Consider the following 15,708-nt stretch of genomic DNA (forward strand, 5'->3'; position numbering starts at 1 on the left):
GCAATAAAGCCAGGCTGCGGGGCTTGAGGCCTTAGTTCCTTTTGTCCACAAAAGCAGCAACATCGGATTATATCTCCTCTTGACTTTGGATTTTTGGACTTGGCTAAGGACTCCTCTTTATCCTTTGGACTTTGCAAACTTGGACTTTCCTTCCTCTTAAGGCCAGTATGGCTGCTTCTGCAGACCTTAAGTGCATGGGGTTTGGGGGAAAGCTGCCCAAGGGAGACCCCCATCCCCTCTGTTTTGTGTCGCTGAGGCGACCATCTGGCTCCCTCGCGCGCTGCCGCCGCGTCTGTAGAGACGCAAGCTACTTTAAGCACAGCCCTTGGGGCTGTAGACTCACCTTCTCCTTCCTCACTTGCCACTTCAACAGGAGAGAAAAAGGCGGCAAAAAGATCTTCCGCCCCTCCAGCTAAGGCTCAGGAAGGGGCGGAGCCAGCATCAACCAAGTGCAGCCGGAAGTCATACCGGCTTCTGGCACATCTATTGTGCAACCCTCCCTTCCCTTGGCAGCGGCGGCACGTCATTTAGAGCCCCTGACCCTTTCGCCGCCGCATTTGCCTCAGCAGGCAGGGGGAGGGCCTCTCCCTGCCATGCTCCTGCCTCCTCCCAAGGAGAGCAAACTTCTGGCAGCCACGCCGCCCGCACGAGCGATGGCTTGCCGGGGCACTGGGGCTCAGCTCCTAGAGGATGACCCCCTTGAGGGTACCTCTCGTGGCCCCCCGCCTAGAGCGGTTCCCCATGGCATCACTCAGCCGGCTCCATTCCAAACTGCAAGCATGTTTCCTTTTCCCTCTTCCCAAACTGTATGGCCAGCCACTCAGCAAGGGGGCTGGTATTACTTGCTCAATCCTCCAGTACCAAATTTTTATCCTTATAATTTAGGGACTGCTTTTCCACAGCCTAACCAATTTACTAATTTTTCTGTTCCTTGAGTTTCTCAGGCACAGGATGATGATTTTGTTTCAGACTATGATTCTTTTATTGATGAGGATACTTAACACAGTGTTGTACTTCCTCAGTTGCTACGACAGAGGATTACTCCTCATTTTCTTCATTAATTTTGCATTTGGTTTATTCTCTCCAATTGCCTGCTGTGTCTTTATCTGATGACCCAGTTGATGACCTGTTGTTTTCTCCTGACCAACAAAAGGACCCAGTGCTTAGCACGGTGCTTCCTGCACTTAATTTGCTGTTGAACTTAGCTAAGACTCAGTCTGGTCCCCCATCTTCTGTGCCTGCTGTGTCTAAAAAAGTTTGACTCTCTCTATCGCATATATATATCCTTAGCTCAGTAGTTGACTGAAACCAAATTCTGTTGTGATGAAAGTAGTGCAACCAAAGAAATCTAAGAAATTGCAATCTGCTCCACCAGATAAAGAGGGCAAGAAGTTGAATGGTTGTGGGGGGGAAAATGCACACTACTGCTAGTTTAATAACTTGTATGGCTCATTAACAGGCCTATATGGTGGCCTAGTAGTCTTACTTGTGGGACACGTTAACACCTTACCTAGACATAATTCCACTAGAGCATCAGCAGTTGCCAAGGACTCTTCACCAAGAAGGGATCACCTTAGCTCTTCATCAAAGGGACTTGGCTAAACATGGGGCTGACACAGCTGGAAGGATGTTTGCAGCTGCAACAGCTATTTACCGCCATGCCTGGCTAAGGTCTTCTACGTCATCTGAAGAGGGAAGAGCTATGGCTGAAAAACTGCCGATGTCTGAAAACAACTTATTTCATCCTGACACAGATCCTGAGTTGAAAAGTACACAGAAGATTAAGGAAGCAGTGCAGAAATTTGGTTTCTCTCAGCCTAACTATCAACCTAGATTTCGGTGGTCAACTTCCCAACCACTTTACCGCCAGTCTTTATGGCCTGCTCCCTTTAGGCCTTCTCAGGGTCAGAATCCTAGATTTTCAGTCCCCGGTAGACGTAATTCTTCAACCAGGTGACGTCAGTCCACTAAAGGGAAGCAACAGGACCAGGGTCGGCGTCGTTTTTGACAACCCTATGTCTTCTTCTGTTGGTGATGGGAATCTTCCTCCTTCACTGGGTGAGTTTTGCACTTCTTCTGTTCAGTCCTCCTCCCCTGTTTTTGGAGACAGGTTAGCTCCATTTTTTGAGGCCTGGCGTTCTGTTACATCAGACGCTTGAGTGCTGGAAATTGTGGAACATGGCTATGCCATTGAATTTTTTGAACAGCCCCCAGTGGGAACTGTTCGTGTTACCCCTCACTCTTCTGCTCTTTGGCAGGAAGTTCTTACTTTACTTGAGAAGGGTGCTATAGAACCCTTGTCGCCCTCTATGTTTCCTTTTCCTCTCTCTCTCTTTCTCTCTCTCTCTCTCTCTCTCTCTCTCTCATATATATATATATATATATATATATATATATATATATATGGAGGTCTCCGTCCTATTTTGTATCTTAGAGGGCTAAATGCATACATTATTTATCATTGTTTTTGGATGGTGACTTTATCAACCATCCTCCCCCCTTTTGCCCAGCAATGCTTGGTTTGCGAGGATCGATCTTAAAGATGCTTGTTTTCATGTGGCAATTAGACGTCAAGACCATAGATTTTTGTCCTTTATAACTAATGGCCAAGCTTTTTGTTTTTGCATTCTTCCCTTTGGCATCTCTACAGCTCCCAGGGTGTTTACTAAAGTGGTGGCAGCTCACCTTAGAGAGCGCGGTGTAGTGCTCTATCCCTACATTGATTATTGGTTACTGGTCGCTAAAACATGTAACTAGTTACAAAGCAAGATTCAGTTTACTTTGTCGTTATTACAGAAACTGGGTCTTATTATCAACAAGGACAAGTCTCATTTTCAACCCTGCCAAACTGCTCAATGTATTGGGGCTGTCTTGGACTTAGGCAAGAGCGTACCTTCCAGACGACAGATTATGGAATCTTCGTACTCTGGCTCTTCGAGCAATAACAAAGACATCCGTTCAGGCCAGGGACATTCAGTGCCTTCTTGGGCATATGGCTTCCACTACGGGAGTGACTCCATTTGCTTGGCTTCATCTTTGACCACTTCAAATGTGGTTCATCAGAACATTTTATCCTTTACACGACAGCCCCAACAGTCATTTGCTAATCCCTGCAGCTATTCGCCATTCTCTACAGTGATGGACTCACCGATCCAACCTGTGCATTGGACTTCCATTTCATCTCCCCATGCCCTCGATGCTGCTGGCAACCAATGCTTCATTAACAGGTTGGGGAGCTCATCTAGGCAACCTTACAGATCATGGTGCCTGGACCATAGCAGAGGGAGACAAGCACATCAACTATCTGGAGCTGCTAGCAGTGGAAAGGGCACTTCACGCTTTCAGTCATCTCATCGAAGGACACGTTGTGCAACTCACCACCGACAACACTACTGTCATCTTTTATGTCAAAAAGCAAGAGGCACACGATCTCGAGCTCTGGTGATCCTTACTCTCAGGATCTGGAATTGGTGCATAGCCAGGAATGTAACCACCATGGCTGTCCATGTCCCAGGCAACGAGAATTCTCTAGCAGACACTCTCAGTCGGAAAACTTATGCAGACCACAAGTGGTCCCTTCATCCTGCCCACTTTTCCGTACATGGCACACCCCTTTAGTGGACCTTTTTGCTTCCCCTTCCAACACAAAATGCCAGTTTTACGGCTCACGACTCCCTCATCTTCAACAGCCGGGGTGTTTAGGGGACGCTTTCCTCCTGGATTGGACATCGGCGCCCCTGTATATCTTTCCACCACTTCCACTGCTATCCAGAGTAGTGGCTCGTCTGCAAGCAGAGCAGGTCAACTGTATTCTGATAACGCCATGGTAGCCTGTCAGCTGTGGTTTGCCACTCTCCTCCAACTTGCAGGCAACGATTATGTTCGATTGCCACTCAGACCAGACTTGCTGACTTCAGGATCCACTTCAGTCCCTTACTCCAAAATCACACGTCTCCGACTGATGGCATGGAGGATTCGGCCCCATCTCTTCCTCAACCACTGAGAAACATTTTCGATCTTGCTCTTTGGCCTATCACCAAGTACTCCTATATCTGTAAGTGACGTTGTTTCTGTAATTTTGCTCAACAACAGGAAGTTCAACCGTTGTTAGCAGCTACTTCTGTTCTTCAGTTTTTAATGTCTATCTGATTCAGGACTATCTTTATCATCACTCAAAGTTTATTTGGCTGCCATAGCCTCATTCAAGAAGGAACATTATTTACCTTCTCCCTTTTCTGACCTGCTCGTGAGTAGGTTCTTACAGGGCTTCAGGAACTTTTGGCCGCAAGTTCGCCCTGTCTCTCCTTCCTGGAAATGGGAAATTGTCCTTTCAGCCCTAGTAAAATCTCCCTTCAAACCTATGGCCACTGCAGAGATCCATTACCTTTCCTGGAAAACTGCCTTTTTGGTGGCAATTACATCTGCTCGTTGTACCAGTGAGCTTACTGCCCTTAGGGTTGATGATCCTTACCTTAAGTTTCATAAAGACAAAGTTGTCCTTCAAACAGACATTTCTTTTTTGCTCAAGGCTGCATCTCAGTTTCACATGTCTCAGGACATTGTTCTACCTGCATTATTTCCAAATCCATCTAAACCTCTTGAGCAATCATTGCACCTCCTTGATGTGTGTAGAGCTCTATCTTTTTATGTACGTTGCACAGCTCCATTGCAGAAATCACCAAGATTGTTTGTCATGTACCATGAGGACGCTATTGGCCTCCCAGTTTCCACTAAGAGATTGGCAGCTTGGATAGTTTCAACTATCCAATTAGCTTATGAGATGGCAGGACTGGACTTACCTGTTCAGATCCATGCACATTCCACCCGAGCAATGGCTGCCTCAATAGCATTTTTGCATGGAGTGCCATTAGATGACATTTGCTGTGCAGCCATTGGGTCGACACCGCACACTTTTATTATGCATTACCAATTGGATCTGGCAGCCAAAAGTGATGCACATTCTGGAAGGACAATCCTTTTTTCCACACTAGCATGACGCCCACCATCCGTCACTAAGCTTGCTAGTCTACCACAGGTGTGGATTCCAGAGTGACCACGCAGAAGAAGGTATGGTTGCTTACCTGTAACCGTGTTTCTTCCAGTGGTCACCTCTGGAATTCACACAACCTGCCCATCCTCCCCACATTTGTCATGCCTAGTGCGACTGCTTTTCGCGGTACGGAACTAAGGCCTCAAGCCCCGCAGCCTGGCTTTATTGCTGATGGGGAAGGGCGGGGCTGGAGTCCTCAATGGAGCAAAGCTTTTCAAGAGATCATCCGAAACAGCTGCGTGGATACTGGAGATACCACAGGTGTGAATTCCAGAGGTGACCACTGGAAGAAACACGGTTACAGGTAAGCAACCATACCATCTCATATAAAGTTATTAAGTGACATGCCCAGAAATATTTGTTTAACTGCATTTTCAAGAACATCAAATGAAGTACATTTAAAAAGGGAGGGCTTAGATGGCCTTGGATGCATAGCTTTGATTAATAGTCAAAAAATCTCATCGGAAATATGTTCAATTTATTAAGAAGAGTGAGTTATCTAATCTTATCCTTTATTCTGTAGAATCACTCATGTGTGACCCATTACCATCCCACTAAGGCAAAATGGAGAACAAGTACCAGAGAATTATTCCTACCATATTGCTTATCAAAGTGCAAGAAAATAGGTAGATTGCATGTTTTCCTATTTTAATCAGTTTAAGTTGTGATTTATTGACAAAGACAATGTGCTTATGTGTCTCTCTTTATTTTGTTTTCCAAGTAGTCGCCCATCAGGAAGGCCTCTTTGCTCTTGTATCTTATCCTAATACACACCTGTAATTACTTTCATTTTCTCTGGAGCATCATTCAGCTTGTATAAGATTTACACTTCTAGTCCATTTTTCATCAGACTTGTCCAAAAATGTAGAACCTTTCATTTTTTTAAAAAAAATCCAGCAATCCCATAATATAATACAGCATAGTTGGAAAATAAACCTATACAGAAGTACTAAAACTTGTAACTTTTCCACAAGTGAATACTGATGACTAATACATATGCATGTAAATCATAACACAGTGCATCTACATTGTACAATTAATGCAGTTTGATACCACTTTCACTACTGTGGCACAGTGCCGTGGAATCCTGGAATTTTAATGCCTTCTAAAATTACAACTCATATGATTTCATAGCACTTTGCCATGCAGTCAAAGTGGTGTCAAACAACATTGTAGTTGCACTTTAAGATCCAGGGTTTGCCTACACCACAGCTTTTAAAATGTTTTTGACTTGCAACCTCTTTTTGCCCAATACATTTTTGCATGACTCTCAAGCTGCCCCAAATTCATCTCATTAATTAAATGTCTATCTGTAATATATACCTGAAATTGCATTGCTATCTGCACCCCAAATTAGGATCAGCATAATTTGTAACGGTTTGCCGTGGTGTAAGCAGATTACACAAATAATATTTTGTTTGTGTGAAATAGCCCTGGCTATTTCTCCAGACTTTCCTGACCCACTTCAGTAGCCATACCTCACCACATGGTATTCAAGAGGGCCTATCAAACCCAGAAATGGCTTTTTAAGAGTATACAGGCAAGGGACTATAGCAGGATGAGAAAAACGAGTTCTGCTCTTCTGATTTCCTGAGTCAAAGAATCATTTGCTCAGTGTTTGCTGACTCTTGTGCAAATGTATGATTGACTGCCATCTCATGTTTGAGATGAGTTAAAATGTGCATAAATTCCATATAATTGTGTTATATGATCTTGATGTCTGCACCCAGACATCTGGCCAGAATCAGGATAAAAGGAGACCTTTTATTGGTGGTACATACCTTAGTTGCATCCCATCTGGATTACTATAATGCATTCTACATGGGCACAATTCAAAGTGCTGGTTATGATCTTGAAAGTACCATTCCCTGTACTACTAATAATATAGTATATTGTATATACATATAATATTGATAATAATATTATAATGTAATGTTATAGCACAATATAGTTAATATAATAATAATAATAATAATAATAATAATAATAATAATAATAGTAATTATACCCCACCACCATCTCCCAGTGGGGACTGGGGCGGTTCACATGGGGCAAGGCCCAAACAATACAACTGAGCAAAAAACCACAGCATAAATACAATTAATATACAAAAGATAAAACAGTAATACTATAAAAACAAGAGTTTACAACAATCAAAATATCAGTCAACCAGGTATAGCTCTGTCGTCTGCATAGGTGGAGGAACTGCAGCAGCAAAATAGGAATATCATAATAAGTTAAAATACATAAGTGATGAGGACCTAATAAAATTCAGGATAGAATTAAAATGCTATCTGAGGCTGATCATCCAGTGATTGCCTAACCGAAGGCCAACCAAAACATCCAAGTCTTCAGTTGTTTCCTGAAGGAGGATTGAGAGGGACCCAACCTAATCTCCCTGGGGATGGAGTTCCAGAGCCAGGGGACCATATATAAAATATATAATGCTTATATTGTGCTATGTTAATAATATAATATATTGTATGTAAATATAACTTGCAAGCTTCCCTGCGTACCCTTCAGGGTGGGAAGGGCGGGATATAAATGATGCTAATCTATATATGAGGATTATCCAGAAAGTAGATTACATTTTGGAATAAAAAATGAACAAAGTATAGGAGAAAACATTTACCATATGCAGTTGAAAGCCACACCTAAATACCACTTCTCAACATAGTTGCCATTCAAATCTAGGAACTTATCATAGCGATGAATGAGCTTGGCAACTCCTTCCCCACAAAACTGCTGCTTGCGTCCTCAACCAGCCGGTCACCCCTTCCCGCAGCTGTGCATCATCGCCAAAATGCTGCATTGAGGACACAAGCGGCAGAGTTTTGTGGGGAAGGAATTGGCAAGCTCATTCATTGCTATGATAAGTGCCTAGAGTTGAATGGCGACTATTTTGAGAAATGGCATTTGGGTGTGGCTTTCAACTGCATATGGTAAATGTTTTCACCTATACTTTGTTCATTTTTAATTCCAAAACGTAATCTACTTTCTAGATAACCCTCATATATATAAATGTAGTGTGCTGTTTTACTATGGAGTAAACAACGAAACCACTGAATCCAATCACGCCAAATTTGGCCACAAAAGGCATAGTCATCCAAGGTATGTCTTTCAAACAAAAAAACCCTAGAAAAATGAAGTCCAAATTAGAGGAAGAGGAAGAGCTGTTTTTCCCCCCTGGCTGCAGTCAGAAGGGTTGGCCCCGCCCCCTTTTGGCCCCACCCATTTAGTCTCCTAGCAGCCCACTCAGCCTCAATGGCCTGGGGACAGGCAGAGTTAGGCCTCACTTAGGCCTCTTACATACTGCCTATAAAATGCAGATTATCTGATTTGAACTGGATGATATGACAGTGTAGACTCAAGGCCCTTCCACACAGCTATATAACCCAGAATTCCAAGGCAGATAATCCACAGTATCTGCTTTGAACTGGGTTATCTTGAGTTCACACTGACATATAATCCAATTCAGTGTGGATTTTATACAGTTGTGTAGAAAGGGCCTCATATAATCCAGTTCAAAGGAAATAATATATTATAAATATAATATATAAAATTACTGTGCTATAATAAAACAGAACAATATAATTTCTAAAATTGGGACAGTAAATAAAGAACAACACTCTGAAAACAGGGGAATTCCAGACAGGAAACAATCAGGGCCAGCTAACACAACAAAGAATTCCTCCAGGCAGGAAGAAGCCAGGCTTTGAAGCTGCAAACCATTAAATGCTAATCAAGGTGACTAATTGCAGCATTCATACTTGCCGCACCAAGACTATTCATTGCCATTCAATCTGGTCAACCAAAGATTCTACAAGGTAGAAAGCAGCCAGGCTTGCAAGCAGCAAGACTATTCAGTGCTTTCAACCTGATCAACCAAGATTTCCCCTACATAGAAAACCCACACGCTTTGAAGCCACGAAAACCCACACACTTTGAAGCCCAGTCAACCTGGCCAACGAAGAATGCCCCTATGTAGAAAGTGGCCAGGCTTTTAAGCTGCAAGACTATTCAGTGCAATTCAAGCTGACCAAACAATGATTCCCCTACAAAGCAAGTAGCCAGGCTTCAGAGCGACTCTTTGATTGAGGGTGCTACTCCAGCTCGCCAAACAAGGATTCCCCTAGCTATAACACAGCCAGGCATTGAAGCTGCAAGGCTATTCAGTGCAATTCAACCAGATCAACAAAGGATTAACCTTGGTAGAAGGTGGCCAGGCTTTGAAGTAACGATACTATTCTGTACTATTGAAGCTGAACAACCAAAGATTCCCCTAGGTAGCAAGCAGCCAGGCTTTGAAGCAGTAAGGCTATTCATTGAAATTCTAGCAATCCAAAAAACAATTCCCCTAGAATGCAAGTACCCAGTCTTCCAAGCAGCAAGCCTATTCCGCTGCATTCCAGCTCACCAAACAAGGATTCCCAAAAAAAAAATCAGACTTTGAGGCTGCAAGGTTATTCACTGCTATTCCACCTGACCAATAAATGATTCCCATAAGCCTCAGCAATGCGTGGCCGGGCACAGCTAGTAAATAATAAATAAATAAATAAATAAATAAATAGATGGTTCAGGTCCAGGCTATTTGATCGACCACATCCCTTTGTATGAATCTGCCCAGGCCTGCCAGCCTTGTTGTACTTGCCTAAATCTGGGTCTAGCTTTAAACATTACATTTGTCTTCTAACTACATTTGGCTTTTAGTATACAAAACTCATGAAGAAGGAACAGATATAATGGAATTTAGGGATCTGTGCAATGTGTTGTCGAAGGCTTTCATGGACGGAATCACTGGTTTGCTGTGAGTTTTCCAGGCTGTGTGGCCATGTTCCAGAAACATTCTCTCCTGATGTTTCGCCTGCATCTATGGCCAGCATCCTCAGAGGTTTGAGGTCTCATAGGTTGTGAGGTCAGACCTTACAATGGTTACAAAAGTTATCACATTGGCTTTTTTTCCATGTGGTAAATATAGAGACTTGCAAGATTTCCACTATTGATATTCTTCACACATATGCAAGTGGTATGAAACTTTCTAGTAATAAGCAGATTTTATTATTTTGAATGCTGCATTCAACAGAGCAATTGAGTATGATTTGAACCATGAAACAACATCTCCTCCATCCCTCTTACTTGGCTAGTTAATTGGAAAACTGGGTCATTTAAAACATCTTAATTCAAAAGTAAATAATAACCATAGCAACGACATAACTCATCAGGACAGTTAGGAGTTTACCCATTCTCTGTATTTCTATTGGAAATGTATGTTTATGCTTCAAAAGCATCCATAAAAAATATCTTACATTTTTCTTCAGGTGGATTTTTATTTGTGTTGTTCTACAACTGTGTTTTAGAAACAACAGAATGGGGCAATGATGATGCTGGAGTTGGCGTGTCTTTGGCCTCCTTCAAAGTTTTTTCTTGATTCATTTTGTGTCATTTGCTTTGATTTGCCTTTAAATGATCTCATGGAATTAATTTATCAACATGGTAGATGGGAATATGGCATTAACAACAACAACAGAGAACCAGGCATGTGCAATGACAGCTTTCCACAGGATCATGTTTCAAAAAGACATGGGCCTACAGTGAATATCCTTTATTTGAAGATATTTGGACCGCCTTGGGATCAAGGCAGTTTTAGTTATACGTTATCTGAAGTCTCAGCTCTCCAGATTCAGAGGCAAAGCTGGAAGTGAAGGATCTCGGACTACATCGCATAATGGTTTCTTTTGCCCCAAAGCAGCTTTTGCAGATTATAGTGGTTTGGGGTATATTAAAGGAACACATTAAAACCAGTTTCAGTGAATTATCTTATTTTTAAAAGTTGTTTGTGGCTATTCTCTTTTTTTTCTTAAGTCTTATTTGTATTATAAATTATTACATTTTTAGGAAAGTCGCTACTCTGTATCATTTATTAGCATCCTCCACAAACCATTCTGTAGCATTTGATTGAATTCCAAAGGTCCACGTGTGTTTGTAAATATATTGTTTGATTTCAAACCTCTGTTTTCTACAGGGATCCTTCACTTCATGTCAGGAGGCTTAACACAACTTCTCTGCAGTCATATATCTGAAATCTGGCAGCTTTTTTATTCCTGAAGAAGGATCTATTATGCTTCCAAATTTCATGGTTCCAAAAAAAAGAAAAACTTACAGCTGTTTGTTATTTCCCTCATTTTAGCCAATGTTGGAGACATGTGGAAACTCAGCAAATGAAACAAACCAATTCTTCCATTTGCATCTATGTAGGGCATAAAGTCATTCTAAACTTTGATCTGAAGCAGACCTCATTTGAACCAAGAAGATGGGTTGGGAAGGGAGTATTTCATCCTGTGTATGACTCCATGAAATTCTAACCATACCTACATTCTGTCTTTATTTCCTTCCAAATATATGTGTCTAAGATTGGGAAGTGGAATTGTCTCCATCATAAAAAGGTATCTAAAAATATATGCAGAAAGACATTTACTTCCAGCTGTTCCAGCTATTAAGCTCTATTTTAATCTGGTTTCCATTCTAGTTATGAAATGGAAACAGCTCATCTCTCAAAGTCCCATTTACTCCCCATGCAATTTAGTATAGACATGAAACCACCAGATGACTTCACTCAGGATGAGACAATATATTGCTGACAGCAAAATTTCACAAGCTGTTTGCACTCAGAGCGTTTATCTACAATGACCACTTAGAGCAGTTCAAAACTGATTTGGCAGAAACTGGTGTCACTGGGCAGATGATTAGATTACCATTTCTGGAATAAGTTTGAGCCCAGGTTGGTGAGATGTGCATATGTGCTCTGGAAGCATATAAGATGGAAAAAGTACGATTATATTATGAAGCTGCAGGTCTAAGTTGGATCAGAGATTAGACGACTTTAAAAAGGCGAAGTATTTTGACATTGGAGGGCTTTGATTTATGGAGGGGATAGCATGCCTATACATGGGATGACAAATCAAAGATAGAAAGAAATTTCTCTAACTATTTTATTCAAGCCAGCCTAATGGTTCCATTACAGACTTTTTTTTAGGAAAGATAAAGAGATAGGTTTTGCAGACAGAAATGGCTCCTGGAACAATGTAATGAAGACTGATCAAAAATTGATTACGAAACTATACAAAAAATTATTAGAGTGGGCCACAGAAAAAGATCAGATAAAGGAATGCATGGTGAAATGGGCTCAGAATGTGGGCCACCAGATTCAATTAAAAAGCTGGGAGAAGGTTTGGAACCAGTGCCTTAGATATACATATTCATACGATATGCGTGAGAACTGGTTAAAAATGCAATACAGGTGGTATATTACCCCTTATAAAATTTCTAAATGCTACAAGAACAAATCCGACAAATGTTGGAGGTGTGAACATAAGACAGGCACTTTCTTTCACTTATGGTGGACTTGTCCAAAAGCCCAACTTTATTGGAAAGACATAAATGAAGCTATTCAATCAATTTTAAAGATAAAGATTCAGAGAGAACCAGGATATTTTTTATTGGGAATGTTAGACATTGAACATGATAAAAATAGAGATCCTGTTTAATTATCTGGTCACTGCCGTGAGAATAACATATGCCAGAACTTGGAGACAAAATGAGATTAAAAAAAGGAGAAGTGGATGAACAAAGGTGGTGATGGATAAGGATCGGCTCACATATTGGCTATCTCCAAATCAAGGTCTACCAAAGAAAGAAACCAACTGGGACCTGGTAAAGGATTATCTAAGACAAATGAAATTGGATCCTATCTGCTGAACAGGTACAATCTTAGAGACTAAGGAGGACGAAGGGGAAGCGGATGTTTTAGCGATATGTACGAATACTTAACAAAGACTGTGAAGAACCAGTTAAAGTAAGATGGAAGTCAATTTTTTTCTTATTTTTATTTTATTTTTATTTTATTTTATTTCAATTTTTTCTTTTTTTCTTTTTATTTTTATTCTTTTTTCTTTATTATTCCGCTTTTACTCCACCTTATTTCCTACTTTCTATCAACAATAAGTGTTCTCCCACTTTCGATGTGAAATTATCATTATTCTCTAACATTTATTCTTTTTCTTCTTTTTTCTTTTAAATACAAAACCTTCAATAAAGATATTTTTAAAAAACAACACAAAAAAGATGGAAAAAGAATCAGAAAGTGACAGCAATAGAAGTGTTCAATTACTTATCCCAGTGGGTCAACTGGCCACCTGCTGCCCAGCCATGCCCTTGGGCATTTTCATTAGACCCCCCCCCTCCCTCCAATGTTTCAAACTTTACAACATGTACCAATGCATTGTGTATCCACAGTGTGCTTCCTATACTGTTGGGTTGGTTTCTCCATGTGATGTGGTTTATATTGCAGCCATGGGACAGTGTATTCAGGGGCTAATTTCAGGTTTCCCCTTATTTTGCTTGATTTGCTTTAACCTCCTTAACTCACACTGATGTGTGCTTTGGTGTCATTCATTATATAACCACCACAATTTGAACCAAACAGATTTCTGTTGGTTTCTCCTTCAATCTATCTGAAACAGAATCATAAAAGTTATATGTGTTGTCGAAGGCTTTCATGGCTGGGATCACAGGCTTGTATGTATTCCAGGCAGAATGGCCATGTTCCAGAAATATTCTCTCCTGACGTTTCGCCCACATCTATGGCAGGCATCCTCACAACCTCTGATGATGCCTGCCATAGATGTGGGTGAAACGTCAGGAGAGAATACTTCTGGAACATGGCCATAAAGCCCTGAATAAATTCAACAACCCCATAAGAGTTATAGTTTTATCAGATCCATAGCCTTCTCTGTCAAAGAGTTCTGGCGCCTCACCAAATTACAAATCCCAGGATTTCATAGAATTGAACCATGGCACTAAAAGTAGAGTCAAATTCCAATAATTCTGCAAGGTAGACATGCCCTTAGTCTATGGTGCCTCAGTGGATGAGGTAGCATAGCCTTCAACACATTTCTTTTGAGATCCATTTGTAATGGTTCAATCTCTGCTCCTGGGGCAAGATTGCAGTCTCCTCTGGTTCTGACTTGAATTTACTCTCTAGTCTCATCTCTTCCTAGTCCTCATCTGAGAAGGCATATTTCAGGTAGGGTATAACACAGTTAAAATTAGTCAGCCAATTATATTTGCTCCTTGTGGATTAGTAACTGCTTGTAAACTGCTATCTTAAGAATTATGGTGTATGGTTAGTCATCCAAAATTATATTTATACACCTGAAGATATACCGGTAGTAACTCTGCTTATATGTTAAATCCATTCTGTATAGTTTACATAAAGAATGGTGAGTTTCCCGAGACATTTCTGTTCCTTTTGGCTCTGCTAACCTACATCTACAGAGCAGCAGAAATGAGAATCTGGTCATGAGAACTAATGTGCTGGATTACAACTCTGGGGACAAAAGTTCAATTTTCTTCTCAGCCATGGATACCCATTTGTTGACCATGGGTAAGTCACATGCTCTCGTCTCCATCCAACAACATGATTGGATTGCCATAGGTCAGAAATGACTTAAAGGCACACAACAACAATAATGATAACAAACAGCCCTAAATATCAGGAATGGTGTGCTTAGTGCTTATCATAATTTACTAGGGAATGTCAACAATCTCTTCATCAGTTATCATCTTTCTATTCACTCATTATAAATCCCATATGAACATTTTATTTTCCAGAATTGCAAATCTTTGAAATTGATGGTCACATTGATATAGTTGTTTTTCTTCTAATTTTTTTAAAAATAAATCACACAAAGTAGTGCAGCAAATTAAATACACAAAATAATGAACAAAACTCCACGTTCATTATTATCCAACAATCAACAAATTCAACAGCTATCCTAGAGACATAGAAAGACAAAAAACATAAATATGTCCCTGAGATGCAGATGGTTGTAAAATTAACAAAGCTGTCTTTTTATATTCTGTTTTGACAGAAATGAGAAGAATAAAGTGACTTCTAGCTGCTGTTTTCATACGTTAAGTGATTATTCAGCACTTACTGAGATTGGAGACTTACCACATCTCAACAAAACAGTCTGCACCCGAAAATGCTATGTAGAAGTCATATCATGGTGAGTTCATTGTATCAAAAATGAATATGAACATCTGGTCTGAGATGGCTGCTTTTGTGTTCTCCTCCCTTGTGGCTAAACTTGTTTGCTGGCCAAGGATATAGGCTCTTGGCTAAAGCCTACTCTAGTTAGTCAAAAGAGACCAAGAAAGTTCTGTCAGCTTTACACAATTTATTTTCATTATAATAATAACTTGGTTATACATAGAACCACTGAAGTAATGGGTTGAATGAGTACTATAGTTGAGACTAGCAATCAGACTTAGATCTATTATGATAGACGCTTCAGCACTGCTTTATTTTGACATAATTTTCAGAGTTGGGAAGGTCATTTGTTTAAAGTATATAGTTACAGTTATAGGGAGCTAGCATGGTGTAGTGGTTTGAGTATTAGACTATGGCTAAGGAGAGCTGAGTTTGAATCTCTGCTGAGCCATGAAAACCCATAGGGTGATCTTCAACAAGCCATAGACTCCATCTACAATGCCATATAATGCAGTTTGAAACCGTACTCTGTGACAGTTTAGATGGGGTCAAATCTCCTCTGAATAAATCTAACCTGGAAAACCCCATGATAGGCCCATCATATATC

This window comes from Anolis carolinensis, chromosome 1 (assembly GCF_035594765.1).
Source record: "Anolis carolinensis isolate JA03-04 chromosome 1, rAnoCar3.1.pri, whole genome shotgun sequence".
Taxonomy (NCBI): Eukaryota; Metazoa; Chordata; class Lepidosauria; order Squamata; family Dactyloidae; genus Anolis; species Anolis carolinensis.